The 19893-nt window shown below is 33.8% G+C and overlaps 1 protein-coding gene across 2 annotated transcripts in view; it reads left to right on the forward strand.

Moving 5' to 3' along the window:
* The first annotated feature begins 16839 nt into the window (after positions 1-16839).
* The window catches only part of LOC128989759 (uncharacterized), a 40007-nt gene continuing 36953 nt past the window's right edge, over positions 16840-19893 (forward strand). Inside the window, exon 1 of one of the 2 annotated variants that reach the window (XM_054411795.1) lies at positions 16840-16900. The gene's annotated coding sequence lies outside the window, so the exon portion shown is untranslated. Of the gene's footprint in view, positions 16901-17403; positions 17446-19893 lie in introns of those variants that run through there. The other variant, XM_054411794.1, reaches the window with a different exon arrangement.

Genomic DNA, 19893 nt, shown 5'->3' on the forward strand with positions numbered 1-19893 from the left:
ATCTTCAGTTCGTACCTTGCATAAATATTTACAACGAAAGCTACGTATAGTAGTCTAAATACTACATTTTCGAAATAGTTTCTTTGGTTAGAGAGAAAGCTTCTGGAGTAATTAAAATATCATTTAGATACATTCTCCCCAGTATTTGCTTCTCGTTTTTAATTTAAAAAAGTTTTTATTTGTATGTATTAAGAATGTTGTGTAAATTAAGTAAAAAAATAAGTCTATGTGCTCTCTAAGGTCTAAAACAAACGCCATTTGTCATATTTACGTCAAACACACAAATGGCTGTAACACATATGACAACAAAGTGACTCAGGCATGTCCGGTCCCGGTGTCTGTGTGGCAACAGTTGACATAGAGTAAGACAGTAACGGTGTTCCACAGAGTAAGACTGTTGAACGATCTTGCACAACCGACGTCCGGTCATTGTGGGATTCCCGTGTCGTCCGTCCCTGCCCACGGGCGAAAGTGACAGAACAATGTCTTCAAGGACGCCGATGATCAATTTGGAAAAGGAAAGTTATGAGTCAGTATACTTATGGTTATTCATACGCATTATTGTGGTGTGCGCTTCACTGGGGATACAGGAGCTGAGGTCGCTTTTGTCGCTCCGATAGGTGTCTAGGTTGTGACTAGTTATTTCAAAACTCTTTGGAAACCACCTCTCATCCTGCTGATAATGTCAAACAAATTTTAAGTACACTACTGGATTGCGCAATCTAGTGAATAATTGTTTACGCATTTTCTTAGTAAGCCTGATTTTTTACTGGTGTTTCGTAACTATTTCTACCCTTAAATTACAAACAAATAATAATAGAAGATGCATTTCTTCCATTAAATATTGCTTGCTGATAAGTAGTCGACGTGATAGCATTACTAACAGTGTTTGGACTGTTACTTTACAACAAACTTAAAAAGGTGCAATCGGGATGGAATTCACTAGAATGAAAATGTTTATGTTTGCTTATCGGACTGTTGAAAAAAAAAACACTAAAATAACTGCATACCTGTGTGCATGTATAAGTTTCTGCGTGTCTATGTGTATATGCTTGTTCCGGGTTAGCCGCTAAGATGGGTCACGAACCCGGCCAATATATACATATTCAAGACACTCTTCAGCTACACGAAACGACATGGACGACCAGAAGATTAATATGAGGATAAAAAAAAAATAAATATTAATTGGTCTATTTGGTAAAAGAAGGAAAACCAAAATGGAGAAGTTTTCTGCATTTATATTAATTTGTTTACTTTTTGATAATGTTTTCAATTCAACAATTACACTCTAAATGAACTATAACAAAAATAATTTATGTACTCTTAATAATTCATAAAGCAAAAACAGTTTCCAAACTTTTTGGACACAATAATAATAACACTATTAATTATATTTTCCGTACAACAGCATCGCTCCCCTCCCGCCAAGGCCACATATCCTTGTCTATCACGTCCTCTCTCATTGTGACGAAGTGCGTGACATAACGAGCTAGTCCTCGAGGAAGCGACAAACAAAGAACTTATTATGATTGTGAAAGTCTTTTTCTCTGTACCCAGTGATATTCGACGCAACGGTTATTTCAATTGGTGACTTAATACCTCTGTAGATGTGTTCATTTCGTCATATTCTACATCTAATATTGATTATTCGTTGTATGACGCTGGTCGAGTGTTTTTGAACAAGGAACGTATATTTTCGATTCCAGTATTTAAATTTTGCTAATCACAAATAGAAATTTGCTTTTTAATATTGTCCCAGTAGTTCGGAGCCCACCCTTAAACTTTAGGCCTAACAATCAATTAAAAAAATATCCTAGGCAAGAAGAACAAAGTCTGTATCAGAGACCTTCCTTATTAAAGCCGATAATGATTCAATTGTAACATTACACGTTTTTATAAGCTGCGTATAAACCGTCAAACATATAATTCAACTCTGAAATATACTTTGTTCAATTTAGTATTATTTATTTATAAACCATGGTTAATTTAAATAGTAGTAAAAATAACGAATGTAGTGAAAACGTATGATATTCGACAGTAGATATCACACTAAGTCATATTGCGCGCCTTCAATTATCCCATAGTCAACATAGCTACAGGATTCACGGCGCTTAACGCAATATTGAAGCATGATAATTTGTGGCAACACAAAGTCAATTAGCAAGAATAAAAACTATTACCACGCCCTCATTTTCCAGCTATAAAATTCTGTAATGCTAATTAATAATAATTAATTAATAAGTAATGATTACTGAATCAAATTATTTGTAGGGTTGTAATAAATAGCTATTAATTTTAAGTAATTTCTTGCTTTACCACAAATCAAAGTATTTTCCTACTCACGAAAACTTTATAGATTTATAGAGCCTTTTATATTATTTATGTTGTGTTTGTATTATTATTTTTTATGTTGTAATATTTTTATAGATAACGTATTCTCTAAACAAAATAGATTATTGATAACGAAAAAATCACTAAATGATTCATGATTCTGCTCAACATAAAAACTTGACTTGAATTTCATAAGAATTTGAACTGATGTTTTGGCCTCTGGAGCCATCCAAACGAAACAATATATCGGTCCCGGACCTCGGTCTTAGTATGAAAGACACGGTAATAGATAAATCCCAATTAGAGGAATTCCCCAAAACTATCATTCATTTAACATTTTGGTTGTTAATTTAGCAAAAATCATATTAATTTAACAAATGAAAAATTCAACTTGAATGGAATTTAATTAGTTACACTTTAAAATATCTTTTTGCATTTATTTTATAGCCAGGATTGTATGAAACCATATGAAACCCATGTGAAGGATACAGTATAACTAACAAAGGTTTAACATTATAGTGAATCACAAAAGCCAGTAAATGTTAGTTTCTATGGAAACAATTCACGTCTGTAATTAATTTTCTGACAAGAAACTAAATGGATGCTGTAAAATATTGCACTAAAATATTTGGAAAACTATGTGAACGGAGTGAGATTGAAAGAGTAAGATAAAGTTAAGCAGTTTTATGTAATACATAAAAGAGCTTTTCAATTACCAGCCCATTAATCCAATCAGAAATCTTCGACAGGTAAAAAGCATCCACATGAAGACTCTGGAGAAAGATTTGTGTTTATGGAACCGCACAGAGATTTGATGTTGTACTCACAAGGTAATGCTCTTCAGAGCAAGTAGTTTTGAAGGGACTCTTCAGATCAGTTGCCAAATGCCAACTGAGTTTTGTGTTAAAATATGTGGGGAATCAGATGATGCATAGAAGAAAATGAAGGCACATGCGTTCAAGAAAAGGTAAAGGATCATCCGAAAAGCTCAAGAAGAAGACGGTGAAAAAATCAACTGAACATTTTCTATGAGGATGAGTTGCAGCAGGAAGGACAACATCAAAGCCTTCAGGAATACAGAGGAAGAACATTTAAAACATGATGTGAGACTTTTTAGCATTAAGTATCTTAAATATCTTATGTATGTAGTATTAAGTGCTTTTGTAGTAATATTAATCTGACCGAGTGAGAAAGCATCATGCTGCTTCACATTCGGGAGGTCTGGCTATCAGGCCGGCCATTCCGAGGAAAGTTTGTACGGTTTCTTTCCTCACATAGGCGAATGCCGGAATGGTTCCCTCAAGGGCCGTACCCCGCCAGGCAGAATGGAAGATAAAAGATATAAAGTCAATGATAGAACTCTCCTAATTCTGCTTGGTTTACAAATCCCTAAGTAGGTGACCATTAAATAAACATAATATTTTTCTCTATTGTTTGTATTTTGTTTTATATGTCTTAAATATTGGTCTGAGAAAAAGGTATGCCAGACAGAACGGATGACAGGACTTATTTTCATGTGTTTATTTCTACCAATGAAAACACAGATAATAATTTTAGGAATCCTTCAAAGGAAACATAACAGAATTAAGAAACTAAAATTTCTTACAGAATCCCCACGCTGTTCCTCAAATCATTAAGGAGTTACGAATGTTTTTTTTGTTTTGTAAAAAACACATACAAATTACACGCTATTAAAACGAGATAAGAGATATACTGACTCTTACTTACAGGGCCATTTATATCGGAGGTAATATTTGGCCGCACCATATATCGGATAAGAGATATGTTTGTATAAAATCTTTTTCTCTTGTTCTCTGTTTCTTAAGAAATTACTATGCAAATTATGACCCCACCTTTTAAGAAACACCTCGTATATCATCTCATGAGATCCTATCAATTATTTATTTTAAAATAGCACCAAAAAACAATAATAATTAGGACTAAATAGAAATTTTTTCATGATACAGTGTTGCCAAATACAAGCCACTGTATACATTAAAACTTTGTATCACCATTGATTGTATAATGATAAATGTTCATTGAAATATATATGTATTAGTCATAATAGGTTACATACTAAAATGATTATTGCAAGTCGACTGTTTAACCTAATGTAAAATCTGCCAGTTGTGCATGTCTTTTAGTCCGGTTATGTTCGAGCGTGCTTACTTTAAATAAATATTTTATGTTCTTTTAAAGGTAAATTTTGTCACGTGGGATATGCATTTAGGTTATAATACTAGAGAACAAGTATAAATAAATAAATACTTTTATTTAGAAAAACAAAATTGGAAATTGGTAAACTAGATATAAAAAGAAGACACAAATTTTAGGTCACAAAGGTATATATCTTTCTTACCAATCAAATGTGTAACTACACCGAAAGCCATACTATAATGTTACATTTATATCCATCCCTACGAAGGACCCCAATTTGACCGACAAGATAACTTGATCGTCAAACCATTTGACCAACAAGATACTTTATCGTCAAACCATTTGATCGACAAGATACTTGATCGCCAAACCATTTGATCGACAAGATACTTGATCGTCAAACCATTTGATCGGCAAGATACTTGATCGTCAAACCATTTAACCGTAATTTAACATTAAATCATTACATACAGAAAAATTCTTCGTCAACGTGTTTATTGTTTAATAATCCCGTTGATGGTAACAACAAAATAAAATAAGAAAAATATATCTCCTACAATATCTATGTAGATTAATGTGGCAGTGCCTATTGCATAACAAGCTGGTTAATATCGTCCCAAATCGCCGACATCCACGTCCGGTTCAAGTGATCGATGACCCACGTAGGTAACACAATAACCCGCGTGTAGGGTGCGGAAGTGACGGGGAAAGTGACACCAAGTGATCACACGCACGCAAATAAACACCACGTGGTCGAAAGTGACTGAACACATAGGGAAGTGGCTGAAACTGTGTGCTGAATACATGAACGTAATGTTTGGAACATGCTATGAGCTCATAAGGTGTTTCAAACAGAACGGTATTGGGTTTCTCTAGTCATTTAAGGAATTCTTCCGGAAGGAGTTGGATTGGCGGATGGATGGGTCTTCATGCAGAGGGATTACGTTTGAGAGAGGACCAATCATTTGTTACGATAGTGAATTATTTGACTTGTCTTATAAAATGTCTCACACGGCTTATAATAAGCTGGAAAAAGCAAGTTTGTATTTTGGTAGTACAGTAGTTATAATATATCTAATTCTAATGTCTATTTAGTATGCAAGTAGGAAATGTTGCTATGTTACATGTTGCTGTAAGGTGTGTTCCTGGCCCAGTGGTTAACGTATCGGACTTCGGTGCGGAATGGACGGGTTCTATTCCCGGCACTTCCACAACGCATGGGTTTGTATCTTTAAGCGTTCAAGTACTTCATCCTATATAAATTCCAACGGTATGGACAAAAAATAATATATTTCAGGTAATTCAAAATAAAAAATAGAATACAGTAAGCGTACCTAAACCAGTCAGGTAAAGTCTTTAAAATTGACCAAACCCAGTTTGTTTCTTCGGAATGTTTTACTCTCAGAACAATTTCTCAAATCACTGACACTAAAACTCAATTAACAGTTTAACACTCATATTTTTCATCTTTAATGTTATACGGAATTCTTGTGTGGGGAAATTCTTGCCATGACAAAAAGATTCCTAGGCTTCAAAAGAAGGCACTTAGAGTTATTGCTAAAGTACCCTGAAGAAGTCCATGTAAGATCATCTTTCAGGCTTTTCAAGTTTTAACATTTTACAACCTATATATTTTAGAAGCATTATTTTGGGTATTCTACAATTTGTTAATTTTCAGGGAAAGTCACAAAATCCATATGTATAACACTATATACAAAACCTAATGAATCCCACTATCCATAGATTAACAGTATTTGAAGCATCACCTCAATATATTGGACCAAAATTGTACAACTTAGTTCCTGATAATTAAAAAAAAACATCACCAAAAATTTTAAAAAGAATGTAAAGACTGGTTACTAACAAAACATTTTATTCTTTAAATGAATTTTTATGTGGAAATTGGTATAATTTTAAGAATTAAAATTATTTTGTTTTAATTTTAATATTACTATTTAGCTTTAAGTATTCATTTTATGATGTAATGGCATGCTGTAAATAAATAAAACTGTAGCCAATCTGATAATCAGATATTTACGAGGAATCAGAGCAACTTAAGAATGCAAAACCTAAAGCTATCATCAACAAGGAATAATCGACAAGATAAAAATAATTAGTTTGGACTTTTGTCAAAAAAGACTCACACAATTGCAACCAATTTTTGAACAACCATACTTTTCAACTAGTCCGGTGCCGACAGCGGTGTGTTCAACGAACTCCAAAAGGCACTTCTGGAAAATCGGTTATGATACTGTTACACAAGAATTTGTACCGTCAAACATAACTCTTGGCATTACTAAAAAAAGGCACAACTCCGAAAACAATTCGAGGCTAAGACGTTGACTCTCAGCGTGTACTGTACAGATACGGGCAACGGGCAAGAGGAGCGCCGAAAGTCGGGTGTTCTACATGTGAATGTATGGACACGCTTTCTGCGGCGGATCTACCGTCTTAATATCAAGGCTAACTCACTAACTCACGATAGCGCTATAACGCTATAACGCCATCCAGTCAAACTTATGAAGCGTTAAGTAACAGCTGCAAACTGGGCTAAGGATATTGTTAGTGGAAGTGTTTCCATCTCTCCGGCTCCCGGATGAGTTGGTAATCTGCTTGGATTGTTACAATGATAGCTTGAGGGTTGCGCATCTACTAAACATGCCTACGTGTTATGTTAGGTTAGGTTAGGTTTGGTTTAGTAGTGTGACGCGGTTGGGTTCAGTTTACTTTGTAACAATATGCAAAAAATGATTGTGAAATTTAAGTATATTCCTTAAACCCCAACATTTTTCTTAGATCTGCGCTGTAAAATACTGTCTGAGTACAAAAATGGCCTTTGAAAAAATATGTTTCAAATACACACATAAACACCGTTATAGAATTAGAATAATACCGAGGTTTAAATGCCAATCAATCTTGCTAAGGGTGCTTGATGCTTAACAGCGAACGTTAGAGTAAAAAATATGTATCTGGTTAAAACGTTTCAAAAATATTTTATAAAATAAAAGGCAAAGCCCTCACTGACTCACTGACTGACTGACTCACTCACTCACTCATCACTAATTCTCTTACTTCCCATTTACCTAGGAGGCTGAAATTTGGTACACTGATTCTTTAGGCATTAAATAGGAAAACTAAGCTGTTTTTATTCTGATCGGACTCTCGGGCTCCGCCCCAGTGGCTCTGGGGTTTCCCATGTTAACCTTATGAGTACTCATATTGAAATGGAATTAATGAATCTTAACAGCTGTTTCAATTAAACAAGTTGGTTCTGTTTTATAATGTTCAATAGCATTAAAGTTGCAAGGATTACCAACAGGGTGCAGCACTATTATTTCTTTTAAATTTATACAACAGCTAATTTGCAACCAAGAGGTGAGTGAGCGTAGCGAACGAACTTCAACCTGGAGGCGAGTTACGTAGCAAACGAGCTCCAACCTTCAACCAGGACGTGATTGAGCCATGCGAACGAGCTCACTTATGAAGTTAAAAGGGGCAAAGCCCGCGGGTACAGCTAGTATTTTATAAAAATAGTCGGCAATAAATATCCAAAATATACTTCTAAGTTGAACTACAGTATCCACTACTAGATGGTCTATGACTAATGTTACTTGTAGTATTAAAGTTAATTGAGAGTTAACTAACAGGATCAAAACAACAAACATTTAATAAACTCAACAATATTCAAAGTTTCGTTCTTTGGAACATTTAGTAAACAAACCACTCAATAGTGAACGACACATATCTTAACCAAATTAGAAAGTAACACCAATCAAAATAATCTCAACGTGAGCATGTAAGCAGATTAAGGCCCCATTAGAGCAAATGCTCTATTAAACTGTAATAACCACTCAATCTGAGAGAGCGGACATGTTGAGACAAGACGTGACATGTCGCGTCTAGCCTTGAGTCACGTCACGTGGCACTGAGACATTCATCAGCTGTAATTGACATTAAATACTCTACAGATGGGAAAAGATTCATTGATAAAACACTATGCATGGAGTGCTCCACGGTCGGGACAGCTTTTAATAAAGACCTCATAAACCTAAAAAGTAGCTTTACTACATGATTGTACAGGGTGTAATTCAAACGCAACCCAAATTACAAGTACCGAGAAACACTGTTTAAGGATAAAACTAGCTCGTAAGTTGGTAGCCCTGTATTCTTTACTTGATTGCCGATCAGCTGATATGCATTTTTGTCCACAAGGCTAGAGCTGTTGGAAATTAATTGTGAACAAGACTCAAAATAGTGTTTACGCAAGCTTAAAAACCATGCATTTTAGAAGGATGCATTTAAAAAATATTTGTTTGGTACAAAACAGGTTTGAAATTAAGTTTCCAAAGTGGTTCCAGTTTTCAATCAATCAAATATATTATAGACTAGCTGTGTACCCGTTCTACGCACGGGATCTAATAGTATTCAGTTGAAACCATATATAAAGAACAGCAGTTGGTTTGGTTTGCATATTTTCAGATATGCTGGCCAAACTATTATACATAACTTCATTTAATGTTGTATGTTGTTGTTCCGGATCGGTATGACAATCAATAAAAGGTTAAATTACCTGTGTCCGACGGTCGATCCTAATGTATCCTATTACAGGAGATGCATTTCGGCGAAATTAAATCCATCATCAGTCCTAATATAAGTTCTTGAGCTTCCCCATTAGGTGCGTCTTGGAATTTTTGAAACACATACACGAACTGTACACTTATACATATGACGAATAAAACACAAATACACGGTAGGCCTAATTTTATTTTTAAAATGGACATGTAGACGCGCGTCGGTCGTGTGCCGAGTCACGACTGAAAACGCTCATTTAAAAAATGTAAGTTTCCCAGCCATATACAACACTGATTCAAGGTCTTTTTCCCGGTTATCAATACTCAAGAACAATTTTATACACAAAGAATCTCTATTTTCATTTACGGTTACCCTACAAATTATTGCACTTGCGATTAATTAAATCAGTTATGTAAGGAAAAACGTTTTTAATCTTACTTGGTTTGGATTTGCTTTCAAAACGTGATCGGAATTCGTTACGGTATTTGTAAACAACATTCAATGTAAACATATCAGTGACAGCTAGAAGAAATAATCTTGATTCGAACAGCTGTTCGTTATTTCATAGATGAATACTTGATAAACATTGGGAGAAAGGAGGAAACTTTACAAAAAATCGCACAAAATTGGGTTTTTAAACGTCCGTCATTTTATTTACAAAGTAGTGACGCCATGTTTTAATGGCTAAAGACAATCTCGCCAATCCAGTGAATACATTAAAATGATTTGGAACTTGATAGGTACTCTTGTTTTTCAGGAGAAGGCCGCGTAAAATGGCTCTTGGGCCGTAACAGACTGGAAGACAGACAGAAATTTAGATGAGACTTGTTTCGGTTTCTTTAATGTATAAAACGTAAAAATAACCTAAAAGTTTATGATTCTGAGCAATGTACAGACAAAACTCTAATTTTATTTATATAGACTTGGTAAATTTGAGGATCTGTAAAAAACAAAAATAGGCCAATACATACTCGTTGAGCCAATACATACTCAACAATGAAGTAAAGTAAACAGGGTTACCAACCTATGAGCTTGGTTTGTCCTTAAACAGTGTTTATCGGTACTTGGAATTTGGGTTGCGTTAAAAATACCCTGTCTACTCAAACACAAAATAAAACAATTCATAATTTGGTCTTTTAAGGAGAGGGTCGTTACACTTTTATAAAAATTTGGTGTAGGAGTAAGTTAGATTAGGTTAGTTTAGTTTAGTTGATGATAGAGGCAAACAAGTAACACTTACAAAATTGAACTTTTTCTATACACGTAAAAAGAGGACACGTATACAATCTGACGTCTTTGTACATTCGTTTCTTCAATAAACAAAACATCACAGCCTTTGTATTTGTAAATTATAACTTGTTTGTAATTGTCATGAAGTAAAGTCAACTAACCTGACCTAACCCAACCCAACCTAATCTAAACCAATTTAACCTAACATACCAACTGCAGCGCACTTGGTGAACTGAAAAAGTGGCTGCCCTCTTCCTACAACTGATGCAATAAAAGAAATTGGAGAGCAGCAATTTTTAAGATATTGTAGATACCACAAGGAAGATAACTGCCAAACCCAATGCCTAGAGTAATCTAATAGCTAAAGAGCTTCGAAAAAATAATTGTAAAAAAATAGTTCGATCTCTTATTTTATATACCAGAAACTAGCAGTGGCGCAAATGATTTTTACAGAGACCCTCGACAAAATTGATTATGTACTTCTTTTTTTAAATTTAGGTATAAACAACTTAATATTATAAACAAAAAAAGGTAATTCAATTTACAGTATGGTGGTATTTATGAAAACCCATAGTAAAAATAAAAGTAGTTGTTTTTCTAACAAAAAATTTAAGGGGGCCATCAAGGTTTGAAGGGACAAGCTTGCTCTCGTTTGATGTTCCCGAAGATTTAAGCTACGTTTCTGCCAAGGGCCAACATAATATGTTCCAATTTAAAATATGTATTAAATAAGCTTCATTTACCAACAGATACCTTAACTATAAAATGATTTCTTTTGTAATTAGATACCACCCTGGAGCTGTACCAGTTAATATATGAGAAAACGATATGCAACGTTTACTCTTCTGCTACACCAGGTTATCCTAAGTTAGGTTAAGTAACCAAAATTTGGTATTTAACAGAAGAGTACCAAATTTTGTTATTGTTGTGAAAGTGAAACAAAATTAGAGGGAAGAAATCAAAAGGGTGGCCGAAAAATATATGTACAGTATTAGTTTTTCCAAATCCATTTTTTTATTTGAAAAAAGGTAAGCGAGAATTACAATTTAGTACATCATTTCTTTATTTTACACCTATTGGTTACAAATCTAGTAGTATTGAACGTCATACGTAGTCTCCAAAAAGAAAAGAAAAGAAAACATTTCCTTATGAAGAATAAATTCATTGTTGTAGATTTCGTATTAGTGAATACAATCATAGTATACAGTATACAATCTTCCATACTGTTATAAAGAAGAGGTGGTGTATGTGAGTCTGTGTGTTTGTATGAGATAAACTCAAAAACTACTGAACCAATTGGACTCAGATTGGACAAAAATAAAGCTACCGCTCCGAGGATGCATATAGAAGTATTCCCCCTTCGATATTGAACCAGGACTCTGTCCCACGGGCTTTCAATATTCTGAGGTGAGAGATTTAAAAGTAAATATTGTTTGGTATCCATGGTAACGAAGTACAATCTCACAAAGTGTAAATGTAAACAAGCAGCCTGTCAAATGAATTAATTTTGAGTTCACATTTCCACACAGGTGGTTCAAACATACTGCACAGAATAAATTCATTGTTGTAGATTTCGTATTTGTGGATACATAGTATTTACAATCCCAAATAAAATTCGGACGTAAGCTACGTACAGTTGTATTTTTTTAGCTAGAAGCGGTTAAGTGTGGTGGAATATCTTTGAAGATGAACCAATTTGGCAGTAGTGCGATCATGTGTTCATATGTGTCAAATTTTGAGGTTAAATCAAAACAAACTGGCATTTTGTCAATCATACATTTAGGGGCCGTGTTGTATTACTTACGAAAGAATTCCCATTTAAGATCAAATCAATTAATTTAGTAAATTCCATTGTCTAATTTATTAGAAAACATTCAGTATTTAGGCTACTGCATTTTGTAAACCAAACTCGAATCTTGCTTCCTTGCCCTATCGTATAATGTTATCTTGTTTGCAGTGTTGGGAAGTAGCGCGCTACAAGTAGCGACGCTACAGTAGCGTGCTACTTTTTTTGTAGCGTTAGCTGTAGCTACGCTACTTTTAAGATTTTGTAGCTTTAGCTGTAGCTAGCTACATTTTTAAAGTAGTTGTAGCGGAATTTTAGCTACTTTTCTCGCTACATTAACATTTGTTTGAGATAGGATTTTTATCATAACCTCAACCTTACGTGAAACAACCTCTTTCAAACTGAGATTTTCAAAAAAATTAGGCCTACTTTCTTGGCTTCAAACAGCTGGTTGCAGCCGTTTCATTCCCTATTACAACGTTGTGTGGACATAGAGGCCATTAAATGAGTGTTATCCACATTTTTGGCTCTCATTTCCTTAATTTACTACTCTATGATTACTGTCAGATAAAATAAAATCGCTAGATGCAGACGACGTTTAAACGGTACCGGTGACAAGAGAAGCTATTGAATTGAATGCTTGCAAGTGATTGACAGGACAGGGGAATTAGTAATCAATTTAGTTTCTTTATTATATCGATAATGCTTCAACTTGGGGTTTAATGGAAACCAACACACCTTGAAATAATGAGAAAGCTGGTCTATCAACCTTTGCTTCAGCTGTTGATTGTGGTTTATCATCACAAGCCCTTCCTTGGTTAGATTACGAAGATTTTTCAAAGGTTTACTAAATTAGCAAAGAGGAAATTACCTGATGAGATTTAAGATATGCCTAGACTACATGATAATTGTAATGAAAAAATCTCCATATAACATGAAACTTACATTGAAAAAATAGCATAGTTTGCTCCTGCTAACAGCTCTTGTATAGGACTGAGGCTATGGTTTAAGACTAATACCAAGTTCAATTATTATGAATATATATGTTTAGTCCTTGCAAGAACAAGCCTACTATAGCCAACTTGTTACATAGCCAAGTAGGCCTACATGTTATTTTTACTTTACAAATTTCATCATGTTTAAATTAAAAGCCGATTTCAGGATAAGTTGCTGAATACTGTTTTCTCTACCAACTAGGTTGAAACACAATTTGCCCTATGCATAATGACAATAAAGGACGATTTCTTGACATTGAAAAGTGTTATTCGTAGAATAAGTAATTTATCACTTTAAAAGTTATAGCAATGTTGTTTTTAACATTAAAAGTAAAGAAAGGCAATAAACTCCAATTTCAGTAGGCTAGGCTCTGTAACACAAAAAGTATTTTTAAATAATCTTTTTGCAGTTTTATTGGTCTTAATTGTTGATATAAAACATCTATTAATGAATCTATATTAAATTAATAAAATTAGCTTTTAATATATAGTTTGGTTGTATGTCCTTTGAACTTAATGAAAATTACATTTTAAGATGCTTAAAAATAATGCAATATTTAAAAATAATTACTAAATATGATGGGACACCCAACTATTTGGTTCTGTTGTTGTAATGTAAGGTTTATAATGCCAACAAATTAAATACAATCTAGGAATAATTTGTTTTCCAAGTAATGTTAGATACAATACTGACATTTTTTTAAATGTTTGTTCAATAAAAATGTAGTTGCAATTAATTTTACATTTACCTAATGTGCGTGGAATAAAAATTAACGTCTTTGGAAAAGTAGCTAAAATTGTAGCTGTATCTACATTTCATTGTAGTTGTAGTTGTAGCTAGCTACTTTTTTGGAACTGTAGGTGTAGCTGTAGCTAAGCTACTTTTTTGGAAATGTAGCAGTAGTTGTAGCTAGCTACATTTTAAAAGTAGCTTCCCCAACACTGCTTGTTTGTACTTGGTGAACTTATCTGATTGCATTAATGAATTATCAGCAATACAATTAGCTGTAAGTTATAATTTAAATGGGTCAAAACGTTAGTCTTTAAAGGTGTATCTCGTCATCTCAAGGGTATTTAATTCTGGTCCCTTACTTGAAACGCAAAAGGCGGGTCTATATTTAGATGTTAAGTAATTTCAAAAACTAAACGTAAATCATCATTACTGTATGTCCCAACAGTTATTTTATGTGTATCACAATCACAGCAACCACATTATTCTATTAATATAATGATCGAAATTAATTATGCAAGAAGATTCACTATTTTAATATTTGCTCATATAATTAACTATTTTCAAAGCAATTATCACTTAAAATGTAGAAACAATAATTAAATAACAACGTATTCATTAAATTCATTAGTTGATTTGGAATTAGGAATCACGTCTCTATTTCACAGTAAATATTCTCTAAATTGCCAAGTACTTTTATAAAAGTAGGTTAGAGTAAGTTTAAAATAGGCCTATATTGTCAATTCCAAGAATATGCCAGTCTGTTTGTTTTGATTTAACCGCAAAATTTGACAGGTATGAACACATGACCGCATTACTGTCAAAAAGGTTCATCTTCAAAGATATTCCACCAAACCTTGACCGCTTCTAGCAAAAAAATCCAACCGTATAATACAAGTTCACACGGTGGCCTAGGATGTTGCAATCGTTTTCGACCCAAATAATTTATTCAGTGTAGAATTCACTCGACGGAAAGTGTCAAATGAAAGTAGAAACATCACAACGTTTTGAATAGACGCTGGTCTATAAGTGTGAAGGCGTTATAAACGGAATGTGTCACAATTGTAGCTGGAAATAGGCCCAAGAAGAAAGTAAGTTATGATTAGTTCCCGATGCCACTTTCCCCTTCTGCTAGGGTAAGGATTTCTGTTATTATAGGGTCCTACAATTACCCATGGTCCAAACAATGGGCCCTCACCCGCTGCCTTCATGGTCAATCTGAAGGAGATGTCAGACTCGATTATTTTAAACTGAGAAATGATTTGGTTTTTGTGGAAAGTGTGAAATAGCTATTCTATATTAGAACGTGAGGGAGTTTTTGAATAATCACAAACTTTTTGGTTTAAACAAGTATTAATTGAAAATACACAAATTGTTCTTTTATAAAGGACAGTGATACGTTTTATTTCTTGAACCAAAAAGAGCGGATATCGAAACGACTTCAAGTTAAACGGCAAAGCAAACAGGCTGGTATAAATATTTCAGTTATATTTAGGATTTTTTCGTCATACTGCAATAAGAGTGTCGCTTTTTGCTCATGCCTTATATTACAGTATTTTATTTTTATTTTTTGAAGGTGAAAAGAATCATTGGATCGTTGATATTAGATATTCTTTTCTCCGTCGTCAACTTCATCTATAGTTTTAATGAAGAATAATAGTTCTGATGGAAAATGTACATAATTATATTGGTATTTCAATGTGCTGTACTTATCATCGTATTACATTGTATCTTTTACTAAAATATTCTTTTATAAATATTTACACTAGTGGAAAAACATTTAAGTTATTCAATTAATATATCTCACAATTACTGTTAAAGGGGCTGGTGAAGTATTACCTTTCATACCACTTAGTTTATACGTTAAAATTAATATTTTCATATTCGTGAAGGAAATTTACTACTGCTGATTACTACGCCAAAGTAAAATGATGTTTTGTAGTACAGTATCGTTCATTTTGGTGCTTCAATATTTCAAACTGTCATGGCATTTTAACCAACGTTGGAACATTACATTTTATTTAAAGTTGGGTAGATTAAATTAAAACTTAACCTACTATATAATTATTATAAATCACACCAAATTATGACGACAATGACCATTCCGACACGTTTGTCTCATGAGTTCACCTAAGAGGTGATCTAGAATGTAAAACTCTTGCTCGCTTTGAGTGTCAAAATAATACATGCAAAACGAGTGAAGCCTGTGAAATAAAATTCTTCTGCACGAAATGGTTGATATAACATTAAAGACGTGGTCTATAGTGAAAACCTCTTGCTAATTCTTTACACTTTGAGTATGAAAATTATAAATTTTAAATAAGGGATGTCTTCGAAATTAAACTGTGTTAAAACAAATGTTTTATGAAACTTTGATTTAGGCTATAGCATAATTGTACGACCGAATTGGGAGCTTTAGTTACAGTACCCAATGCATGGTGTATGACTGGGTCATTATTTGTTTCTCTAGCTTAAGATCAGGAGGATCTTGAATTTAGGATGGATAAATTTGTAAAATAATTTCATTTTCGGGTCTGAAGAATTATATTAGCCAATATTAAGCAAATGTCTAATGTCATAAAGTTGTGTGGCTTTTGTTTGATTTGATATAAACAAAATTTAATAACTATAAATTTTCCTGATTTTCTAAGCTCCAGTGAAGAAACTTTCCTACGATTACGAACTTTACCTCCATTCTAAACTTTCCTCACAGGTTCTTTTTTTATATATTATTTCTTATAAATTATTATTTAAAATATTATTATTAAAATAAAGAAACTCATAACAACATCCTACAAAAAAAATCGGCTAACCATAGGATTTTAGCACCTCATGGACATGTATCACGGGGTATTCCAGTTTCAAAATATTTTGGGGGAAGTTCCGGGGGAAGCGGATACAAAGCCCGCCAGTTGCATCACTATTACGCCACAATGGGTTGACGTCAGATGGACGAGGGGTGGGGGGCGGGGGTCTCTACCAAGCCCCGACTTTCTTTACCAATTTATAACGAGGTACCTGGAGCGGCGCGCCAGTCTGCTCTGTAGTGTTGTGGTGCTTAGGTGTAGTGCCCACTTGGATTACTTTCACTCCTAAACGGTAAGTAAGCAAATATTTGATATCAAAATATTAAATTAATACTATTTATCGATAATTATTATCAATAGGTAGGAGTTTTTTTTGAGGTAGGGATTTACTTTCACTCTTTTTCGCAAAAGTAGTATGAATCTAATAGGTCGATAAATCATCAATTTGGTTTTGTCACCATATTTTCATTTATGAATTTCATACGTCTATATACTGTGTTTACTATTTTAAAATTGACCTTTTGAAAACACAACTCAAAATTTAACATCATAAAAATAATTTAAGAATTTTTTTTTGTATTTGGAAATATGTTTTTTTAATTTTTCTTATCTAAGCGTTCAAGTACAAGGACGGCCAATACCACTAGGTGCCCGTGGGTCCGTCAAGGACGCTCACCCCCGAGGAAAGTGAAACGTCCCGTAGGAGGTGGGGGAATGTGGGGCAGTGTATCCGGGACACGGGAGGGGGGGAGTGACCCGGCGTGTGGTGAAAGCCCCAACAGGATAGTGTAGTGTAGTGATGTGCCGGTGAGAGGAGCGAGCCTCAGGCCAGCCCAGGTAAATACAGCAACATGACTTTTAATATTAAAAAAAATTGACAAAAAACTTGTAAAAAAATATGTACTTTAAAAATATTTGAAAAGATTTTTGAAATACTTAGAAAAAATTTCTCTGGTTGGATACAGCGTTTTATGTAGGCTATTCAAAAAAAATTTCCGCACAGTTTTATAAATTTGAGTTTATTTTTAAAAATATTTGTATATATTAACAATCTATAGATGTAATTAAAACTGTTAGTTTATGGCAACTTCCAGCTAATTCTATCCAAATTGAAACAAACCGTTAAAAAAAACTTAAATTAAAAACACTATTTTTAAAACACTAAATTTTAAATCATAATAAAAAATATTTAAAAAAATTAGGACACCGCTAGCTGTCGGTGATTATTTAATGCAATTGTTCATCCAATGTAGTCTTATTTATCTAATTTCCTTTGCATTAAATTCCTGTGAAATAATTAACAAGCAACAAGCACAAATTAAAGATTCGGTGAATATTTTTACAGTAAATCTTGTTTAAGATTATTGATAGTGCAGTTTTATAAGGCGATACAAAGAAACAAATACAACTCACTCTACCAAAATAAAAGCTAGTTTACTTTAATAGTAAAATTTGCTCATCAAATTAACGTAACATAGATTCTCGTGTCTGTTGCATTATTTATTGTTTCATTAATTGGTAAACTGTTTATTCCATGTAAAAAAAATAATAAACGTTGAACATATACACTGTTTGAAATCATCTCTTAAGGCTCCATTAATGCGGTGGATTAAAGTACTATCATTGACTATGAATCCTTAAGGATTCATAGTCAATGGTACTATGCTTAAGCGTACAACTACAATCTTGATAATGGTTAGTGAGAAATGAGAGGCCTTAATTGCGTTAACAGCGATAGGTTGTGATTACACTCAACACGTCTAACCATTATAGCCATTGTTCTAGCCCAAGTGATCTTTAGCCTAATAACAATCCTTAGATAATGAGCTAACTGAGCTATTCTTCAGTTCTAATTTACTTATTTCTGTTACTGTACAATGGAGTTAGTTATGTAACTCTTTAGAAACCCTAATAGTTCATAGTTTGATTTTAATACTATTCACCCCACAACTTTATAACTATTTAAAAACTTATTCTGTCTTTCAAGCACAGAACATCCTTTTCAATATAGAGGCTTGCATCTTGATATCCGTTAGTAACATTTACACACAAATTATTTTAAAAAATATTTCAAATGAAATAAAAAGACTAGTCAATGTTACTTCTTCACTTACAACACGGACAAACTTACCAAAATCATTAAGTTCCTATTTTCTCCTAGAGAGATATTTTGGATTACAGTTACAAAACAAGACATTCACACGATTGTAACTCAATGACTTCACTGAAGTATTAAACACATTTTCACCAAATAACTCGTAAACCGTTATCAAGTAAACTGGCCAGTAGACGTGCAGATCTTTGCCAACGTCAGATACCCCTCCTGATGTACTCTGGCAGCGGGCAATCAAATAGTCCACGTGCTGAAGCTGATTATACCTTCCCTGAGTGACGGGGTGACAGGGGGTAACCGCACTTGACCTGGGAACACAGCTGATGAGATAGGAGCTTGTATGAGAGAGTGTAGAAGAAGTTGTACAAACGGGTTTACATTGTTTCTGGAACAACCATCTCATCGTAGGATGCTAGGTTCTAGCCAAAATAGTTTTTCACATTACTTCAGGCTAGGTCTAGAAGGTCAAAGCATTATCACATGGATAAATTCCATTAGTGATTGGCAGGATTTGAACCCAGGATCTTTTTTGACCGATGTCCCGCGGTCTACAAGACCGGCTCCCTTGAACCCAATAACGTCAGTGCAAACGAGTGTATGTGTCGGAAAATTACTACTATTATGTTGATTCAGAATGATTGTTTAGGGAATGTGTTGCGTAACTCATAAGGGTTGTTTAGTTATAATTATGTAAAGTTGATTTAATGTTAAAGATTTTTAAATGAGCTGGAAGTAAAGTTAAAGACTTTGTCATTGAGATAGGTTCGTTGTTTATTTCATACGAATCTCTTTATAAACATCTTACGCTTGGTAAAGTGTTAATCGTAGTTCTTTATGGCTCTCAATGCATGCACCTCAGGGGTTGCATGCGGTTCACCTACACGTTCTCTCTTCTTACTTTTCATTAATTTCAATTGAAGGCTTCGACGTCAAAATATTATCTCAATCGTTTATGCTCTGACAAGATGAATTTGACAGTGCTCACGATTTGGATTTAAGGTGAAACACATCATATTGGGTTCATTGTAGTTATTCAGAGAAGACTTTATAAGTATCTGACGCCACTTCAGTTCTTTTATAGCTATCAATGCGTGATAACTGAAGAGGATTTGGAGAGCGTGTTGTATTGAAGTGCCTCTCTATATATATTTCTCTCTGCTTTCTTCACATTG

This window comes from Macrosteles quadrilineatus, unplaced genomic scaffold (genome assembly GCF_028750875.1).
Source record: "Macrosteles quadrilineatus isolate MER2022 unplaced genomic scaffold, UCM_ALF_1.0 Scaffold_3__2_contigs__length_128488019, whole genome shotgun sequence".
In the NCBI taxonomy this organism is placed as follows: domain Eukaryota; kingdom Metazoa; phylum Arthropoda; class Insecta; order Hemiptera; family Cicadellidae; genus Macrosteles; species Macrosteles quadrilineatus.